Genomic DNA, 19715 nt, shown 5'->3' on the forward strand with positions numbered 1-19715 from the left:
GGTCAGTATCATGGTCAGCACCATGGTCAGTATCATGGTCAGCACCATGGTCAGTATCATGGTCAGTTATCATTGCATTAAGTTGCAAAAAATAAAGAAATAAATGAAATGGAGATACAAGGTTTTGGTGTAAGAGCAACAACATGCTCAGTGGTTTCTCAAAGCTGGTCCTCCCAAAAAACAGAAGAATAGTCATTAATATTTCTTCCCACTTTTATCTTTCGATCGCGAGTTACTGTAGTTATTTTTCTTTTTTTAATATTAATTATATCTAACAACGAAATTCTGTCCGGGGGACAAAATGTTATCTGGGGGGTCCTTGACATTAAAAATAGAAAGAAGAAATTCTTGAGAGCTCGATCTGCTCTCGCCTAATTATTACCTAATGCCAGCCGTACATGGCCTTACGCTGTATTTTCACTGACACAGCATATCCTCGGGATTAAAAAGAAGTGACTTAAATTAGTACAATTTTGCTTACTGTAACATTAATTCCGATTCGGTGTACTACGAAGTCATGCCTTTCGTATCGCTAGTCAAAATATAATATACAAACGAAACCAGACCTACTTTTAAGCTGTACAATGGTGGTACGCATTATAGGCCACAGACCACTAAGGGTCCATTAGGTTTCATCGTAACGGGGAACCCAACTTTGAGAACCGCTGCTGTACAAGCCATATAACAACCTACAGTATGTGTTATGGGGGAGCGTTCTGGGATCTGTTCATTTGAACCCATTCTGTACGGGTATCCCTATTGGTGTTTTAAGCATTGTTATACTTTAGCTATTGGAAAATAGCACATCTACAAGCTCATAGATCTTGTAGATCTGCTATTTTTGAAAAAACGGCAAAATGTGGCGCAAATCTTTGAATATATATTCTTTCAGAGCAAACATATTTTCAGATGGGAGTCGGCGGCCAATTTCATATATTTTTTGGGGGTCCTTGACATTTTCATTTTTCAAAAACATGGGTTTTTCAGAAAACTGTGAGGATTTAGATTTAGAAGACAATCGTCCTCGGGTCTAAATGGGTTAATATATATATCTTTTTTTAATGTTTTTTTGTTGTGGCTTTCGCCTTTATTTTATAGTTTCTTTTATAGAGGGACAGACAGTAGGCTGACAGGAAATGGGGGAGAGAGATGGGGGAGTGACATGCAGTAAAGGCCGTCGGGATTGGGAGTCGAACCCGTGGCACACTGCCAAACTCGGACTACCGGCCAAGGTGCCCGGACCGCTGAGCCACGGCCCAGGCCTAAATGGGTTAATATTAATAATAACTTTCCTATCATGGGGGCTGCAGTACCGTTGAAGCAGCACTAGTTTAGAGAGGCTTGGACGGAAAAACGCCTGATCACCTTCAGGAACAAGCTGTGCTTTGGGGAACCTTCTTGTTTTTGGACGGCCTCACAGGTCCATTTCGATCTTTGTCAGAGGGAAATGTAAACACTGTGTACTGTAGTGGTTTAGATGATAGACCCTCTTTTGTTTGGCCGGATCTGTGCTCGTCAATACCTGTCAGTCACTGGCAATCCCTACGCATAATGGTTACGGTAAGCCTAATAAAAGTTAGACTTTATAGTCTGCTTCTGCAAACAAAGGAGAGAGAGAGAGACAAAGACAGACAGAGAGAGAGAGAGAGAGAGAGAGAGAAGATAGAGGAGAGATAGACAGAGGGAGGGATGGACAGACGGACGCGGGCAAACAACAACAACAACAACAACAACGGCGTCTTTGTGGACTCTGCTGAAGTGAGAGGAAGTGTGTCCAGGTGCGTCGGGTTGGTTTTGCGTATGGTGGATGTTCCTCCGTAATTTGATTTCATACATCATAAATGCCACTTTGAGACGTAGTCAGGCGTGCGGCGACGTGCGAGCAGGAGCCATAAATTAAATCACAGCCCCTTCGCCTCCCTTTGTCTCCGTCCAACTGGTGCCTGATTCACTTTGCTTCACCGGAGGAGACTTTAACCCATTCAAAACGGTGCTTTGGTGTTTCAAAAGCATTATGTTATACTTTTAACTGTTGAAAAATAGCAGATCTACAAGCTCATGTGCCGCGCTACGAGCTTGTAGATCTGCTATTTTTGAAAAATCGTGAAAATGTGCAAATCTTTGTATATATATATTTCAGAGCGAACATTTTTAACTCAAATATTTTGTTTGTCAATCAATTGCTTCTGGGGGGGGGGGTCCATGGAACAACACATTTTCAGATGGGTGTCAGACGGACAATTACATATATTTTTGGGGGTCCTTGACATGAAAATGTCAAGGACAGAAAACTGTCAGGATTTAGAAGACATTTTTAAAATCTGATCTCAGGTCAAAATGGGTTAAGAGTCTGGAAGCCCTGATTAAAGCTGCTGTAAGCAATAATATGTCAACATTTTAATGACTTTGTTTTTCATTTATTTGTTGGTATTCAGACAGACAGCAATGAGTAAAACACCCCCAAACAAATTGTAGTCTCTGTGACACATCTAGGGATGTGTCACAGATCTGCAGATCTGCATTCAAAGATGTTTCTAGAAGCTTTGTCATTGGTCGAAAAAAAACCCGGTTGAAATGACTAACCAATCAGGAAGTAGACAGGCAAATCGACCAATGACAAAGCTTCTAGAAACATCTTTGAATGCATGATTGTCCCATTTTAGATGTATAAGATGTACTGTATACAAACCTGTTGATAGAATAAGTTCCAAATGGCAGCTTTATAGTGTCCCGCTACCACCCGCTGTTGCGGGTGGTGCGTACGCTTTTCCGACATGTCAATAGTCCGACATGCGGAAAACGACCGGATTAAGGTTGGCGAACATGCGTTAAGGTTGGCGAACATGCGTTAAGGTTGGCGAACATGCGTTAAGGTTGGCGAACATGCGTTAAGATTGGCGAACATGCGTTAAGGTTGGTGAACATGCGTTAAGATTGGCGAACATGCGTTAAGGTTGGCGAACATGCGTTAAGGTTGGCGAACATGCGTTAAGGTTGGCGAACATGCGTTAAGGTTGGCGAACATGCGTTAAGGTTGGCGAACATGCGTTAAGATTGGCGAACATGCGTTAAGGTTGGCGAACATGCGTTAAGATTGGCTAACATGCGTTAAGGTTGGCGAACATGCGTTAAGGTTGGCGAACATGCGTTAAGGTTGGCGACCATGCGTTAAGGTTGGCGAACATGCGCTGCTCCGTGCTTGTGGTTATGGTTAGGTTAGGGTTTGAGGTAGGTTGTCGTTGTCGGACCAATGACTGGTCGGTACTTAGTACTGCGACTAACGACAAGCTCTATAGTGATTGTGTTCTCTGTGAGTCATTACTTAACCAATCATGCTAAACAAAGCCTTTTGACATAGTTTTTAAGTACAACATAGATCGTCATTGTGTTAACCGCTCTGTTCACAGTGATTTCCTATTTCTTATATTATTTTCTTCCTTTTTTGTCCTTTCTACATCACGCACTAGTCGATACTCCGTTCCTTTCCCCCACGCAGTAATGGCGACCCATAGTACGTATGTTTATGAGTGAATCCCCCCCCCTTGGGGCTCGGCCATTAGGAGCTGTTGATTTCCACCACAGTTTAATTTCCAGGGCTTTGCAACTACCAAGTACACATTAAAACCTAATGGCTAAGGTGGCTATTGATTAAAAGATAAATAACCCACATAACAATACAGGGCCGGGCATATTTGATTCTCATTTACCTTTTCATTACGTCCCCCCCCTCCCTACCCCCCATCGCCTCCATTATGATACCTTCTCTTTGGACATCGCACGCTCAAATGAACTGTCAGCGCCTCTTTCGCGCGTTGTTTTAGTTAATGTCTCACATCGGACCGAACCGACCCTCCCATATCTCAATAAAGTGCTCTCCGATTTCCACTCTAATCTCATTCTGGGGTGGGGGGGCCCGCCACAACATTACGTGTCGTGGTCTGTTAGCCTCGCCTATATAGCGGAAAATACTCAGTGTTAATTGATGCATTTGTAACCTAGAGAGTGCAGAAATGGAACTAAATTGACTCTGTAACTCTGAGCCTGTATAACGGGTCCATTTGGTTACATATGCACAGTTAAATTGACACTGTATGGGACGTCGGTGTGCACCTGTACCCATCAGGACTGTCAACGCAGGAGCAGGGAATGGGTGGGTGGGGTAAATGATTATTTATGATCAGTCGCCTCCCATCCTCTCAGCTCTCCCCGGGGACCCCCGCTATTAATGCCTCCGACTGCCACTGTGCAGGCGTGCACACATACGTACGTACGCACACACACACACACACACACACACACACACACACACACACACACACACACACACACACACACACACACACACACGTTTGTTGTACTGTCTTTGTGGGGACATGGAAAAAAGAAACATTTCCTCTAGCCAACCTAACTGTAACCCCCTCACTCATGAGGGGGTTACAGTTAACTGTTAACTGTAACCCCCTCACTCATGAGGGGGTTACAGTTAAACTAATTAATTCTGCCAATTTTCATTTCATTCTAAAACGTTTTTTTGTGATTAATTTATGGAATTCATTTGATATCTTGATTTTATTCATGAATTACTGCAATGTTTGGAATTGTCTTGATGAAAAGCTGTGTTTTTTTATGTGAAAGTTGTGATGAAAAGTTGTGAACTCAGCAATGCTAGCACTCAACTAACGCTGCTATGCCTGTCAGGCGCGCGCACACACACACACACACACACACACACACACACACACACACACACACACACACACACACACACACACACACACACACACACACACACACACACACACACAGCACAAAGCACAAAGCACGCAGTTAGCATGTTTGCACATCATTGGTGATGCATTGTTCAAAGATAATACTATGCATCACTGAATTAAGCCCAGTGTAAAGGGATTAAGGGAAGCAATAATTCTCCCACTACAGTATAAGACTGAAGACATTTCCATTTTAACCCATTTTGGGCGGGAACCCCTTTTGGTGTTTTAAACATTATGTTATAATTTAGCCATTGAAAAATAGCAGATCTACAAGCTCGTAGCGCGCCACTCGGTCTGCTATTTTTGAAAAGTCGTTAAAATGTGGCGCAAATCATTGAATATATATTTCAGAGCGAACATTTCCCTGGAACTACATATTTTGAGATGGGGGTCCGTGGCCCAATAGAGATAATTCTGGGGGTCCTTGACATGAAAAAGGTTGAGCACCACTGACATAGAAACATAGGTTTTTCAGAATTTTTTTTTGATTTAGAAGCCTTTTTTTTATCGACCTCAGTCCAAAATGAGTTAAGATGTAGTAGGCTACTGTATGTAATGGGGATTCAAGCCAGTTGGCCAGATAACTGAAAATTAATTTAGCTACAGTAACCGTGTGTGTGTGTTTAATCAAATCACAGCAGATTTTTATCACCTTTATTCATACAGTAGCAGCTTTTATTGGCCTTTGTAAATAAACAGTACAGACAGTGTAGTGTCTTATGGTCTCTGTCGGGTGGAAACCTCATATCTCCAAAACAGTTACTTTTCAGGATTCAAATAAAAATCAGACCCGTCTGAACTGAGTGGTCCAAACTAGACCACCAAAAGTAGAAAGTATACTCATTATGCAGAATTGGTCTCATTTCACAAGTTTTCAAATCTTCCAATCTTTTAAAAATAGCAGATCTACAAGCTCACAATGCGTTGCATCGCGGCCCATTGTGAGCTTGGAGATCTGCTATTTTCAGATGGCCGAAATGCATATGGGGCTGAAGTGGGTGATGTATGTTTTGTAATAATATTTAATCAAAATAAAAGTAAAGTAGAGATGTAGTGGAGTAGAAGGAAAAGTAGGCTACAGAACATTGGAAAGACTTGTACTTAACCCATTGTGGACGCCGGGAACCCCTTTTGGTGTTTTAAGCATTATGTTATACTTTAGCTATTGAAAAATAGCAGATCTACAAGCTCATTGCGCGGCACCGAGTGCCGCGCTATGAGCTTGTAGTTCTGCTACTTTAGAAAAATCGTAAAAATGTGGCGCAAATCATTGAATATATCTATTATACAGTTGAAAAGGTGTACCCAACCCAGGAAAAGGGACTCAAAGTCACACACTGCGACACGTCACTGACACACTGCAACACGCTACACTCACACGACAGTGACGTCACAGACTTACCCTCCTTGTCGATCCACGGCTATCTCCTCATGTCGCGCAGCACACTGACACTCAACACCACCCCCGGAACAATTGTCATTGCACTGCCACTAAAGCCGGCAGCCTTCCACACTCACAAATAATATCAATATCAATAATAAACACAAAAACGCCACAAGCACCGACACACCCGCACGCACACACTCACACACGGGCCACGGAACACTGTTGCCAGGTCTATGCAAACAAGCCCAGAAAAAATGCCATACAACACGCTACTCACACACACTACAACACGCTACAACACGCTTAAAACTCGCGGACCTGGCAACACTGCATCCTTTTTTCCCATTGGCTACTGTTGCTAATTTGTTGCCACGTCTATGAAAACAAGCACAGAAAAAATGCCATTCAACACGCTACTTACACACACTACCACTCGCTTACAATACGCGGACCTGGCAACACTATATTCCCTCTCCCATTTGCTCAAAGCCCACCACGTGACCCACGCGTTTTTATGATACGTATCTTACATCCGGATGCACCACCGGACGTTACACACTACACACACACACATTAGGATAACAACTTGCCAGCCACACACACACAGCCACACACACACACACAGCCACACACACGTCACACACACGCTTGCCAGCCACACACACACACACTGTACAGCCTGCCGGAAAACAAAAGTAGAAGAAGAAGAAGAACAACAACAACACACCCCACACACTGATTTTAACTTGGATGGAGAGCGCCGCGATTACATACACAGTTAAAATAATGCAAACACGAAAATGGCCCGAACGACTGCGTCGACACGTCGACACCTGGCGTGGAACAAACGGGACGAACCGAGGCGCATATATGGATAAGAACAACACCAACACTACACGCGCACGCTGCAACAACGCGCTGCAACACAAAACAGCTACGTACAACGCAGTATCACTGCAGACATGTGTGTGTGTGTGTGTGTGTGCGTGCGTGCGTGCGGGGGGGGGGGGGGGGGGGGGGGGGTGTTTGGATCGCCTCGCGATGCAGCTCAAATGGCACGCACACACACGCCATAAAACGCTAATAATAATACAACATAAGAACACTACACTAATAACAACAATAATATCAACAGTACAGAGAACAGTACAGTACACATGAGACATGAGTACAGTACAGAAATAAAGCTCACATCAGAATATTAATCCATGTAATAATAATAATAATAATAATAAATAAGAACGCAACACTAATAACAACTATAATATCAACAGTACAGAGTACAGTACAGTACATCAGAAAATTACTCCATGTAATAATAATAATAAAAAATAAGAACACAACACTAATAACAACAGTACAGAGAACAGTACAGTACACATGAGTACAGTACAGTACAAAGACTTACAGTACAGTACAGTATACTGTTCCTGCGCCTTGCCATGCTCGCTTTCATACGCAAATACACAAAACCAAACAAGGCCACTCAGCCAGCTTGGCAACTTTGCGCTTTCCAAGCAAATGCATAAATGAAAACATCATGGGTTGCCATTGCCTTCTTCCTATTTGCGTATCGCATGGCGCTAGGATGAGCGGGCCGAAGGCCCGCGAAATTCTAGTATTCAACGTTTTTAACTTGCTTCTGGAGGGTCCCTGGAACATCATATTTTCAGGTGGGGGGGGGGGTCGGCGGCCAAATACATATATTTTTGGGGGTCCTTGACATGAAAATGTTTGAGAACAACTGAAACATGGGTTTTCCAGAAAACTGTAGAAGGCATTTGTAGAATCGTCGGCATTTGTAGAATGGGTTAAGTAGCCTATACTTGTAAATGTACTTAATTACTATAGACTTTAGACCACTGATCCCATATTCAGTAAACTGGATACTTAATTACTATAGACTTTAGAAAACTGATCCCATATTCAGTAAACTGGGTACTTAATTACTATAGACTTTAGACCACTGATCCCATATTCAGTAAACTGGGTACTTAATTACTATAGACTTTAGACCACTGATCCCATATTCAGTAAACTGGGTTTTACCTCAAATGTCTGCCTACGCTTTGTTGTAAAAAAAAACAAAAGCTGACAGTATCACTCATTGCCAGGTGTTCCCAGACAACGGAGGAAGTGGATGATCTCTTTCTCTCTCTCAGCACAATAACAATTTCACACACCAAAAAATGACTCCAGGGACATAATAATAAATGCACACAAACAAGTGTGCAAAGACGTACGTGCAAATGTCAGCTATTAAAGTTCCACTTCATCCATTTTCAACCCATCTTCATTGGTCCTCAGTCCTCACTGATGGCAACTTCTGTCCACTTGGTCTGTGTCTCAGAGGAGGGCTGCGACTAGGGTCGTCCCGATCCGATCACGTGATCGGAAATCGGGGGCTGATTTTGATCGGAATCGGATCCAAAAAAAGCAAAAAAACGTGATCGGGACATCCCTAGTATCAACGCTGCGACGCATTGAGAGCTTGTAGATCTGCTATTTTCGGGGCGCAACCCAGCACTCTCTAGCTATAGTGGAGATGCGGTGTATACGACATGGATTTCTAAACAAATGTGTTCAACGTAAAATACTGTGTTCACGTTCAGGAGACTTCGGAAAAAAAGCAATTCTCCTGAATGCTGCCTCCCGGCATGCCATGGAAAGGAGTGGCATTTGCATTTCTTTCACCATGTAGTGAATGCTGCATTCGTGGTCTGGAAAGGGCAGTTGTTTTACAGACGGGCAAAAGGGCAGGGGGCTGAAGCCTCCTTTGATGTCTACTGTATGTGTGCACGACCCTGTGATGACCCCCTAATGGAGCACCCATTTCACACGTGTCTCCTCCCCATTCATACATTATCATCCAATATATTGATTCTTCACCCCCCCCCCCTCCTCCCTGCGTCAAAACTCCAATACCGCCGTCCCCTGTTTAACCCAATTAGGACTGAGGCCAGATTCTACAAAATGTCTTCTTAAATCATGACAGTTTCCTGAAAAAGGACCCCAAAAATTATATGTAATTGGCCGCCAAACCCCCATTTGAAAATATGTTGTTTCCGGGACCTCCAGAAGCAGAGTATAAAAACGTTCACTGTGAAAGAATATATATATTCAAAGATTTGCGTCACATTTTCACAATTTTTCCAAAAAGGGCAGATATACAAGCTCATAGCGCGGCACTCTGTGCCACGCTACGAGCTTGTAGATCTGCTATTTTTCAACAGCTAAAGTTTAAAATAATGGTCCAAGTGGTTAAAACGCTACAGCGACAAAGCTTTGCGTTCCCGTCCTCCATGGGTTAATGGTCAAGCAGTGGACAGTTAACATGAGTTATCACGGCGGGGTTGCACCTATGGAGCTCGCCGCGGCGCCGTCCCCGATGCCCGGTGGACAATTACGGCGTCCAGTGATCACCCATGGATTTTCAGCTAAATGGACTCGCCGCAACGTATCACTTAAGCCCGGGGGACGTACATGTACATTCTCTTAACAAGTTCTTGATGTATGTGATGTATATCCCGTTTGAAGCACCCCTTAACTCTGCTCTTTATGGACAAGGCGGCGTCACGTAGTGAGGGTTGTATAACATGAAGTAGACCGTGTTCTGCAGACGTCACGTCTACCCGGCCTTCCTTAACTCACCAGGCGCAGAGTTCGCCTTTTGACGCCTATTTTCGTATGTACCTCGGCGCCGATGGCGCCTTATCACGCCTTTTTTAATAACAATTCATTACGGTGCTCAGCTGCGTCCAGTTTCGAATCGATCCGGTAAAAATATCCGGTACAAACCGGAAATGAAAAAATCCGCTGGCTTATGCTTGCTATGGGACACAGCATGAAATGCCCCTGGAACAAAATATTTTGAGATGGTCTGCGGCCAATATACATATAATTTTCGGTGGTCCTTGACATGAACACGTTTGAGAACCACACAGTTCTTTTTTCAGAAAACATTTGTAGAATCGGCCTCAGGTTTTAATAGGTAAATAGAACAAAATCACTAAAACAGTACATGGAAACCAATCCTGTAGTCATGTAGTGGCTGTGTGTGTGTTTTATTTTTGTTTGTTTTTTTACTGTGTGACAGTGTGCGCACAAGTGCACTGTGTACACTTGTGTGTGTGTGTGTGTGTGTGTGTGTGTGTGTGTGTGTGTGTGTGTGTGTGTGTGTGTGTGTGTGTGTGTGTGTGTGTGTGTGTGTGTGTGTGTGTGTGTGTGTGTGTGTGTGAGCAATAGAGACATACACTGTAGACGAAGGCGTGTGTGCCTGTCCATAAATGTGCATGTTACCTCAAAGTCGAGAAATTGTCTTACTGTAATTGATTTTATGGAGAAAGCGGCGCGCACACGAGCAGACACGGACGTATCTTATTGTGATTTCCTTGTATATCAGACATGCCGGCTGCCAGGCTGCATGCTCAGGCTGATCAATTATTTAAGCTACCTTGAGCTCCCTAGGTTTTGCCTAGGATTTATTAGGCCCAGCTGCCGCGAGTTTGGCACAATGAAAAACATGACGCATGGAGAGAGGGAGGCTTCGTACACACATAAAGAACAACTGTTCTGTGCTCTGCCTGTGTTTCATGGCCGCCTCAATGCTTTTCCAATGGAAGTCACATGGTTTGTCACGTGGTTTGATTGGGGGGATCCGGAGGGGGGCAATCAAACACAAGTGTTTGGTCAAACCACGTGACTTCCATTGGAAAAGCATTGGGGCGGCCATGAAACACAGGCAGAGCACAGAACAGTTGTTCTTTATGTGTGTACGAAGCCGGAGAGAGAGGGAGAGAGAGAGAGACTTATACCACAGAGCTTCATCAACCATGTTCCAATTAACACCACACATGTATGAAGTTATGTTAACGTATACACAATGGACGTGGACTAGCGTTGGACGATTTGACTTCAAATCAATACCACGGTTATTTCAAACTTGTGCCTCGATTATGATTACGACACAAGCTTGTAGATCTGCTACTGTATGTTCGCTATTTCTGCATGTCACCTTTGTACATAATGGGTATAATACAGACATGTATCACTGCGTGAAAAGAGGACTTAATGGGCAATTATGGGCACAGTATTTTGCCCGTAAACCTCAAGTTTAGCGGGCATATACAGTTAATATACAGGTGTGATGGTACAATTCGGGAGTTTACCGGAGTTTGTTGGAAAGTTTAACGGGAGTTTCCTGTAATATACACATCCGTATTCCATGCTTTTTGCGCAGTGTATAAAGGGTCCATTTGGTTCCATTTGAGTTATACAGACCTGTAGGGGTCCACCTCAAGGAACCACGGCTCTAGACCAGTGGTTCCTAAACTCATCCAAAAGAGAAATTAGCCGTCTGCCCGAGACCAAAACTAGTGAAAATAGCAGATCTACAAGCTCACAGCGTGTCACTTCACTGAGAGCTGTGAGCTTGTAGACCGGCTATTTTCTACTACTTCTTAAACATTTGTTTTCTAATTTAGCTATGGAATTTCTTACATTTCTTTTATTTATTCATGACATTTCTGAATAATATTGAATTTGTATTTAATGGATGATTTTTTTTAACCTTTTTTTGAGAATGTTTTTATTTTATTTTATTAAAAAAAAAAAAAACTAAATGTAGGAAACAAAAAAAATTAAGGGACCCATTTAATTTTGTCCATGACCTACAAATGGGTCCCGACCCAGGTTTTGGGAAACACTGCTCAAGACGGCTGACCCCAAATTGGTGCCTTCGGTGAACAGTAGAAATCACAAGATATTGCCATATTTTATTAAAATTTCTCAAGCATCTTGTACAGCTGACTTTTTAAGACTGTTAGTTATTTGGAACTTCTGCATTATTATAAGGCTGACGAGGTTTATAATACATCACCATATTCATTCAGGAAGAAACGGTGTCCAATAATATCCTTAATGACAATCCTTAATGCTTTACTGAACTCATGAGCATAACAGGACAGTGAATTATACAATAGCATCAGCAGCGCAATGCTAAATTAACACGGCATTAAGAACAGTATAACGCTGAATTAAAGCAGTTCCATCAATAGCGTAGTGCTGAATTTTAATCGACAAAAAAGTGTGACCCTGAATTAAAACGGCATTAACCACAAGTGTAACAGAAGGCCCACACAGTGCATCAGTGCAAAGTCTAGCTGGGAGATTTTGAACATCACATTCACATAAACCCTCTATTCTTAGTCCAACATAGCCTTGGTCCAGTACCTTAGGAAGTTCTCTCTAACGCCCTGCCAGGAACACACCAACAAACAAACAAAAAAATTCACTGTCATTCGAGGGGTAAAAATAAACGAAACTACTTTGCTGCTTATATACTCACCCAAAACAAAGATTGTTTTGTGTTGTTGAAAGTTCTCCAGGCTGCATGGGAAGCCTCTCGGGACCCTATACCTTCTCTATTGGGGCGGCATGAAGTAAAATATGTCCGCCAGACATATTTTATTTAGAGTGCCCTCTACAGAGCTGGTCAATATAAATGACGCATTGACCGCATCTGTAGAGTCAATGGGATACAATCTTTTATTTTATTTCCGCCCTCTATCCTTTATAACTCTTTGGCGAGGACGTGCTGTGAATGGCCAGTCTTTACTTTGACTGGCAGTTCTGCCTTATTGGTGCCTTGGCAAATGCCAGGATGAAACTCACTGTCTTCCCCCATACCCTAGCCTCGATACCCAGGCTTTCATTTCGTCTGCGCGAAAAATGAAAGCCTGGATTTACGCATGGGCTGCACTGGCCTAAACGTGGGAGTCAACCCTTCCGCGTAGGCGTCGCTTCAAATGATGTGACGTCAGGGCTCTGAGCGGTGTGCACCCGTCAAAATAACACCGTGAGGAAATCATTACCAGTGGAACTTCAAACGAGGCTATGCGAGGAAAATGATGAGAATGGCTAAAGAACCCACCACACCGTCTAAGAAAAAAAACAACGTCTGCCGACTCTGTGGAAATAACTTTGACAGTCCGTTAGAATGGTATTCTCCAGCAACCAGTGGTTTCTGCTTCTGGTCGACACAATAACAGTGCTGCACTGGGGGGGGAGGAGAGAGCGGGGCTGACGGACAGATCGGTGAACCAATGGTGGGGGTGCGTAAATCTGAGCCGCGGCCCTCCCATCTAGGCCAGAAAGGTCTAGCGTTAGCTCAGGCTACCCATACCCTAAACATAGTAATTCAGTCAAGCCCCTAGAAGGGACACCCCTGAGTCTCTACATTTATAGAAGGATGATCGTTATTGCTTAAACATGTAACTTTAGTGTGTGGGAAATAATTTACTACTATATAAAGTTGTTAAAAGTTACATCTGCTTCAGCAGTTCTCGCACACATCCAAGACTTTCTCTCGCCGAACACCTCCGCTAGCCAAACATCATGTGTGATTGGTGATGACACTCGTATGCGCTTGTAATTTATATTGTTTTATCTCCGCAATCCGTCATCAATGTACCATGGACAGTTTAGAAGAGAGGTTGGCTTAGGATAATCCCTCTCAGAAGCAACTGCAAACACAACCAGATGGCAAATAATTAATGGAGAGAGTTAGCACACACTCCACCTCGCCAGGAATGGTGAGATCTTCGAGACAAATTATGTCAAAGCACGTTGCGAGGTTGCGAGGTTCCAGCACTGTACACCATTTCTCAGTGGGCACTGGGCAGTGGCTCAAGCGAGCCGTGATGTTGCTAGGCAGACTATCGAGTGGGTGGGGTCTATAAAGTTTAGAACTCATAGAGTGAGTATAAAATAGGTTTGTCCTCTAAGACAGTGGTCCCCAAAGTGGGGTCCGGGGACCCCCAGGGGTACTTGAGGAAGTTCCAGGGGGGACCCAGCTAAATGATAGTTTGGAACCAAATGGACCCTTATGGGTCTGTAACTCTGAGAGTGTACAAATGGAACCAAATGGACCCTAACGGGTCCATTTGGTTCCATTTGTACGCTCTCAGAGTTAAATTAGCATTGATTTTACAATATAAATTGGGGGTCCCAGAGATAGAAATGCCATTAAATGGGGGTCCGTAGACTAATGCATGTCAAACTGGGGGTCCTTGAAATTAAACGGGTTGAGAATCACTGCTAGAGCCGTAAAGATCTTCTTTTATTGGGGTCCCTGGCATATCTTTTCAAATGGTGGTCCGCAGGGCTAATTAGTGTTAATTTGGGGGTCCTTGACATGAAATAGTTTGGGAACCACTGGTCTAAGAACTAGTTCGGCAAGCCCTGCCGAAGCCAAAAATAAAAAGGTTTTGCCTCGAGTATACAGTAGGTCTGCTGCAGCCGGATTGTTCATTTAACAGTGTAAATGTTATTGAGATATGGGAGTGTGTGTGTGTGTGTGTGTGTGTGTGTGTGTGTGTGTGTGTGTGTGTGTGTGTGTGAGGATGTGTGAGGATGTGTGTGTGTGGGAGGATGTGTTCGGTCCAGTCTGAATTGTACAAAATGGAACCGATGAACCCTTGGAGTTTTATTTACCCTCACTGTGTGTGTGTGTGTGTGTGTGTGTGTAACCGTCACAACTTGTGCTTTGTGAGAAAAGCACTGCTGGGCTATATAATCAATGCCTTCTATTACGTCACTGAATGTTTGAGCAAAAATACTCCCCAAAAAGAGCCAATAATATAGCCTACTGTATTGTACATGTACAATACATGTAGGCCTATGTCGTGTGCAAAGTGTGCATGTCAAAGAATTGTGTTAAGGGAACATTTTACCTGAGAGAAAGCCTTCTCTCTCTCAAAGTGATTTAGCTTTTCTTGCTAAGGGGAAAAAACTGTCATGCAATACAAGCAGAATGCACACTGACTCAATCTGTTTCTATGACAGAACCTGGTGAAATTAAACCAGATGACAGAACAGAAATGGAAGGAAAAAAATGCTTTCTGTTAAAAATGTGTTCACTGGCACTATACAGTATAATGGCTTAAGTCCAGGAAATGCTTCCAGTGATGCGCTCTCTCTCTCTCTCTCTCTCTCTCTCTCTCTGGTATAAGATATAGACTTATACCACAGAGTCATCAACCATGTGCACCACATGTATGAAGTAATGTTAAAGTACAATGGGCCTGAACTATGGCACCGGCCGATTTGACTTCAAATCAATATTGATTGATTTGACAAAGCCTCGTGAGCTTGTAGATCTGCTATTTCCCCAATGTTTGTCTTATATTATTTGACAATTTGGCCAATGTCTGACCAATGTCTTGGTCAATACTTGATTACGTTTGATGCAGTAATGGTCTATCTTCTTTTTATTTTTGTTTGTTTTTAGGTATTGAAAAGGTATACTGAAACATAAAAATAGAGCCCAGAGATGCAAGAACAAATGTAACGCAGTGATGCAAATAGGCTACATCCTGCATCCTTAGTCGCAATCATGTCACCCTCCGGGAGTCCTGGGATGCAATACTGTACTCAGATGTTGTTGAACTCATACAATAGGTAGGTAAGTAGCCTTGCCGAGCCATGAGGCCGATAGGGCAGGAGCCTATCTCCTGTTTCTGTAGAGTGAGGCAGCTTGATGTACAAGTACACCCCCTGGACATGACGCTAGTATGTCGCAGGGACTTACCCCAATCCAACCCTTGATGCTGAGTGTCAAGCAGGGAGGCACTGGGTCCCATTTTTAGAGTCTTTGGTATGACCCAGCCGGGGATTGAACCCCGACCTCCCAGTCTCAGGGCAGACATTCTAACCATGCACAAGGCCACTGAGCTGGTACAATGTCCCTGGGACCCATCTAAAAGACCACCCCTGGGTCCCGCCCCGGTACCCATTACATTGAAAACCTATTTACATCACTGCAATGTATAGTTAAGGGAGTAGTCTAGTTCAACTTACAAAAAACTGTCTTTATTTCTATCGTTTACTCACCCAATATGCATTTATTACTGTATGTGTAATACAGAACAACACTGATGATTGAGCTTGGCAAGAACATATGAATTAAATGAAACTGCTACTCACCAAATAGAAATGGAGATTGATAACTGAAAATAAAGGAAAAGATGCAGATTGATTACCAAAAAACTAAAGGACAAAGATGGAAATTAATTATGAAAATAAAGAATTAAAGATGGAGATTGATTGTGAAAATAAAAAAAAGGATAATGTTTCTGGTTCTGCCGTGTGATTTCTGGTGTGATTACTTTCTTCTTTACCAAATGCATTTCAGTTTAACATAATACTGCAAGCCACTGTTATTTAACCCATTTAGGCCTGACGTCGACATTTACAAAATGTCAAAATGTTCAAAATCCTGACAGTTTTCTGAAAAACCTTATGTTTCTGTATCAGTGGTGCTCAACATTTCATGTCAAGGACCCCAAAAATGATATGTACCTCCGCCCCCCATCTGAAAATATGTTAACTCTGTAATAATATATATTCAATGATTTGAGGCACATTTTCACGATTTTTCAAAAATAGCAGACCTACAAGTTCATAGCGCGCCACTCGGTGGCGCGCTATGAGCTTGTAGATCTGCTATTTTTCAATAGCTAAAGTATAACATAATGCTTAAAACACCAAAAGGGGTTCGCGCCCGAAATGGGTTAAGATCATTTTGATGGAGAATTACAATGATGTATTCTAAACCAGCGTTGCTGTAAAAAAAAGGGAAAATAATAAAAACTGCAATTAAATGTCATTCACAAGGTTTTATTTTATATTAACGGTAAAGAATACTTTTGAAATCCTAATGTAAATGAACAGAAGTTATAGGCCTACTCAACAAACTTTTTATCAGGGTAATAGCTCGCACGACTCCAGTTGCTTTTAAACACTTTGGGCATCTTTACCGGGTGCGCGGTCGGGAAAGTAACTTAACAAGAACATTTCTCAAAGAGAAAACCAGCACTCAACAAACTTAACAAGAGGCTTACCTCTAATAGATACACTGGCTTCTCTGGAGCCTCATACGCATACACGTATCAAACACCAGCAAACAAAATGTTTTTTAATGGCCGCCACAATGCTTTTCCAATGGGAGTCACATGGTTTGACCAAACATTTGTGTTTGATGGTGTTCTGTTTGATGGTGTTCTGCCCCTCCCCACCATCAAACAAAAATGTTTGGTCAAACCATGTGACTCCTATTGGAAAAGCATTGTGGCGGCCATAAAAAAAAAGAAAAAAATCACACCCGTGTGAAGTAAGTGGTGCAACTCCGTGTGGGGGTCCCCAGGGGGGGGGGGAGTTCCAGACCCACAGGAACGCACCCATGGTGCCGGCCCGATTCCGGTGAGCCGCCCCGTGTCCAAAACGGTTGAGAAATGACAGAGTTACCGTGTGGGGGTCCCTCTACTGTACCCTCTACTGTACTGTACTGTACTGTCACTGTACTGTACTGTTCTGGCACACCCAAAATCACCATATATACAGTTAATATGTGCATGTGTTTGTGTGTGTGTTAGGTTGCGCACAGGTGGTGAAAAACAACCATGCTGTTTTCGTGTTCAGACGCACCCAGCCAAAACATTTGTTTGATGGTGTATGAGTATGAGCATAGACATATAAACGTAGACGCCCTTTGAGGCGTGTGTCACATTATTGAAGGCACAATTTTCCCGAGATTCCTTGCAAAGCATTTGCCTTCAATGAGCAGCTTCCGCGTGCGTAACATAAGTCCCGGAAAAGATGTGCTGTGATTGGCCAGTAGTCACTTGAGTGACACCGAGAGACATGGAGGAGTCGCGTGAGTGACGTCACTTGGGCAGTGACGCAGCGTGCCTTCAGCAAAATGCCTTCAGCACTTCTAAATAAGAAAGCTGCGGAGAACTGTTGCTTTGTGTTCACTCTTTAATGTTTTCTGTCAGTAATCTAATCCCCCCTGGCTCTGAAGTTGTACTGTTGTATTAATATTGTGTTTGTCTTAGTTTCGTATTGTAATGTATTGTCATTCTTCTTCTTCTTTCGTGTATCATCAGATGGCCAACAGATGTTTCTTGGATTTTGGTGACCAGCCACTCAATGTAGCAGCCAGGTGGCGATTGACTGGTGGCTGACCAGCTCAATCCTTCCCGGACGAAGGTTGCCATTCCATGCTTCTTGCTGTGGATGGATCCAGCGAGGAAGAACCCAGGTAGCTTGAGGTTGTCGTCAGACACCCAGTGTGTCTCTTGCAGAAGAACAACTGCCACTTTGTTGGACTCTGCGATATGTCTGATGACTTCGAGTTTGGCGGTGGTAAGGCCCTCAACATTGAGTTGGAGCACCGACAGACCTTGGTTTTCGACAGAGGGGTCTGCCGGTCCTGGAGAGGACAATCTCTGCCTTGGTCGTGACCTTGGCTTGAACCTTGGTCTGCCGGTTTGATGATTCTTTGGCGACATTAGTTTCGTGAGTTGGTCTTGCACCATTTCTCACTACTCACAGGAGAGGCCACGTGAAGGCTGTCGTCTTCTCCCCCATGTATTGTCATGACTGTTATAAAGATTTGTTAAAAAAAAAAAGAAAAAGAAAAGCCTCCAGCACTGCACTTCCGCTTGACTTCCTGCCTTCATTGGGAGACACGTCGCTCCAATGAACTGCAGCGGCCAGTGAGGCATCTATTTTTTTTAATATCTATGAGTGTATGAGGTCTGGCAGTGACAGCATAGTGCACACTGAAATAACCCACTTTGCATGTGGAGACGGTGTAATGCATTGCTGTTTCACATCTGTCGTCTGAATTGTCCAATGCGCTGAGTTTCAGATAATAACCAACAGTTTAGTAGCAGCAATGACTGGCCTGTAGCACTAAGCCAACCCCCCCCCCCCACACACACACACACACAGCATGCATTATCCTCGTCTAGTACACGTTTAGCTATTACTACTTGTTCTTTTCGTCAGACTCAGTGTCCGGAGTCAACGCCACAGAGCACACCAGCACACAGAGCACACCAGCACACAGAGCACACCAGTGCTCTCAGTGTGTTAATCCGAATGCACACAAGATACTCATTTGTGCATTTAATGGATCAAAAAACCCTGGTGGGTTGGCCACCACCAGGTCCACCGTCAACAAAGTCCACTGTCCATTGTCCACTGAGTCCATTGTCCACTGTCCATTGTCAACTGTCCATTGTCCACTGTCCATTGTCAACTGTCCATTGTCAACTGTCCATTGTCCAATTTGCATTGTCCACTGAGTCCATTGTCCACTGTCCATTGTCAACTGTCCATTGTCCATTGTCCAATTTGCATTGTCCACTGAGTCCATTGTCCACTGAGTCCATTGTCCACTGAGTCCATTGTCCACTGTCCATTGTCCACTGAGTCCATTGTCCTACTGAGTCCATTGGCGTTGCGTGAACTCGTGGACCCGACCAGGCATGGAGGGCCCTGTGCATCATATTGGGGCTCGGGGGGGTTGACCCATAGAGTAATAAAAGGATAGAGACTGAACCGGAGCTATTCATGTCAGTGGAAGTCGCTCAGTGGCGTTTTGAAGCACCCGGAAGAACCGTCTACTTCCGCATTTGACTACCACATTTTGGTGGTCAAATGTGGAAGTGCAACCGAGCGCTCAATGTTAAAGCCCAGCTGCACGGGGT

At 43.5% G+C, this 19715-nt stretch overlaps 1 long non-coding RNA gene across 1 annotated transcript in view; it reads left to right on the forward strand.

Moving 5' to 3' along the window:
- The window catches only part of LOC306930139, a 50419-nt gene extending 32168 nt beyond the window's left edge, over nt 1-18251 (forward strand). Inside the window, exon 3 of the long non-coding RNA XR_013790856.1 lies at nt 18105-18251. This is a non-coding gene — a long non-coding RNA (uncharacterized lncRNA). The remainder of the gene's footprint in view (nt 1-18104) is intronic.
- The last annotated feature ends 1464 nt before the right edge of the window (nt 18252-19715 follow it).

Source organism: Electrona antarctica (genome assembly GCF_951216825.1).
Source record: "Electrona antarctica genome assembly, chromosome: 9".
Classification (NCBI taxonomy): Eukaryota; Metazoa; Chordata; class Actinopteri; order Myctophiformes; family Myctophidae; genus Electrona; species Electrona antarctica.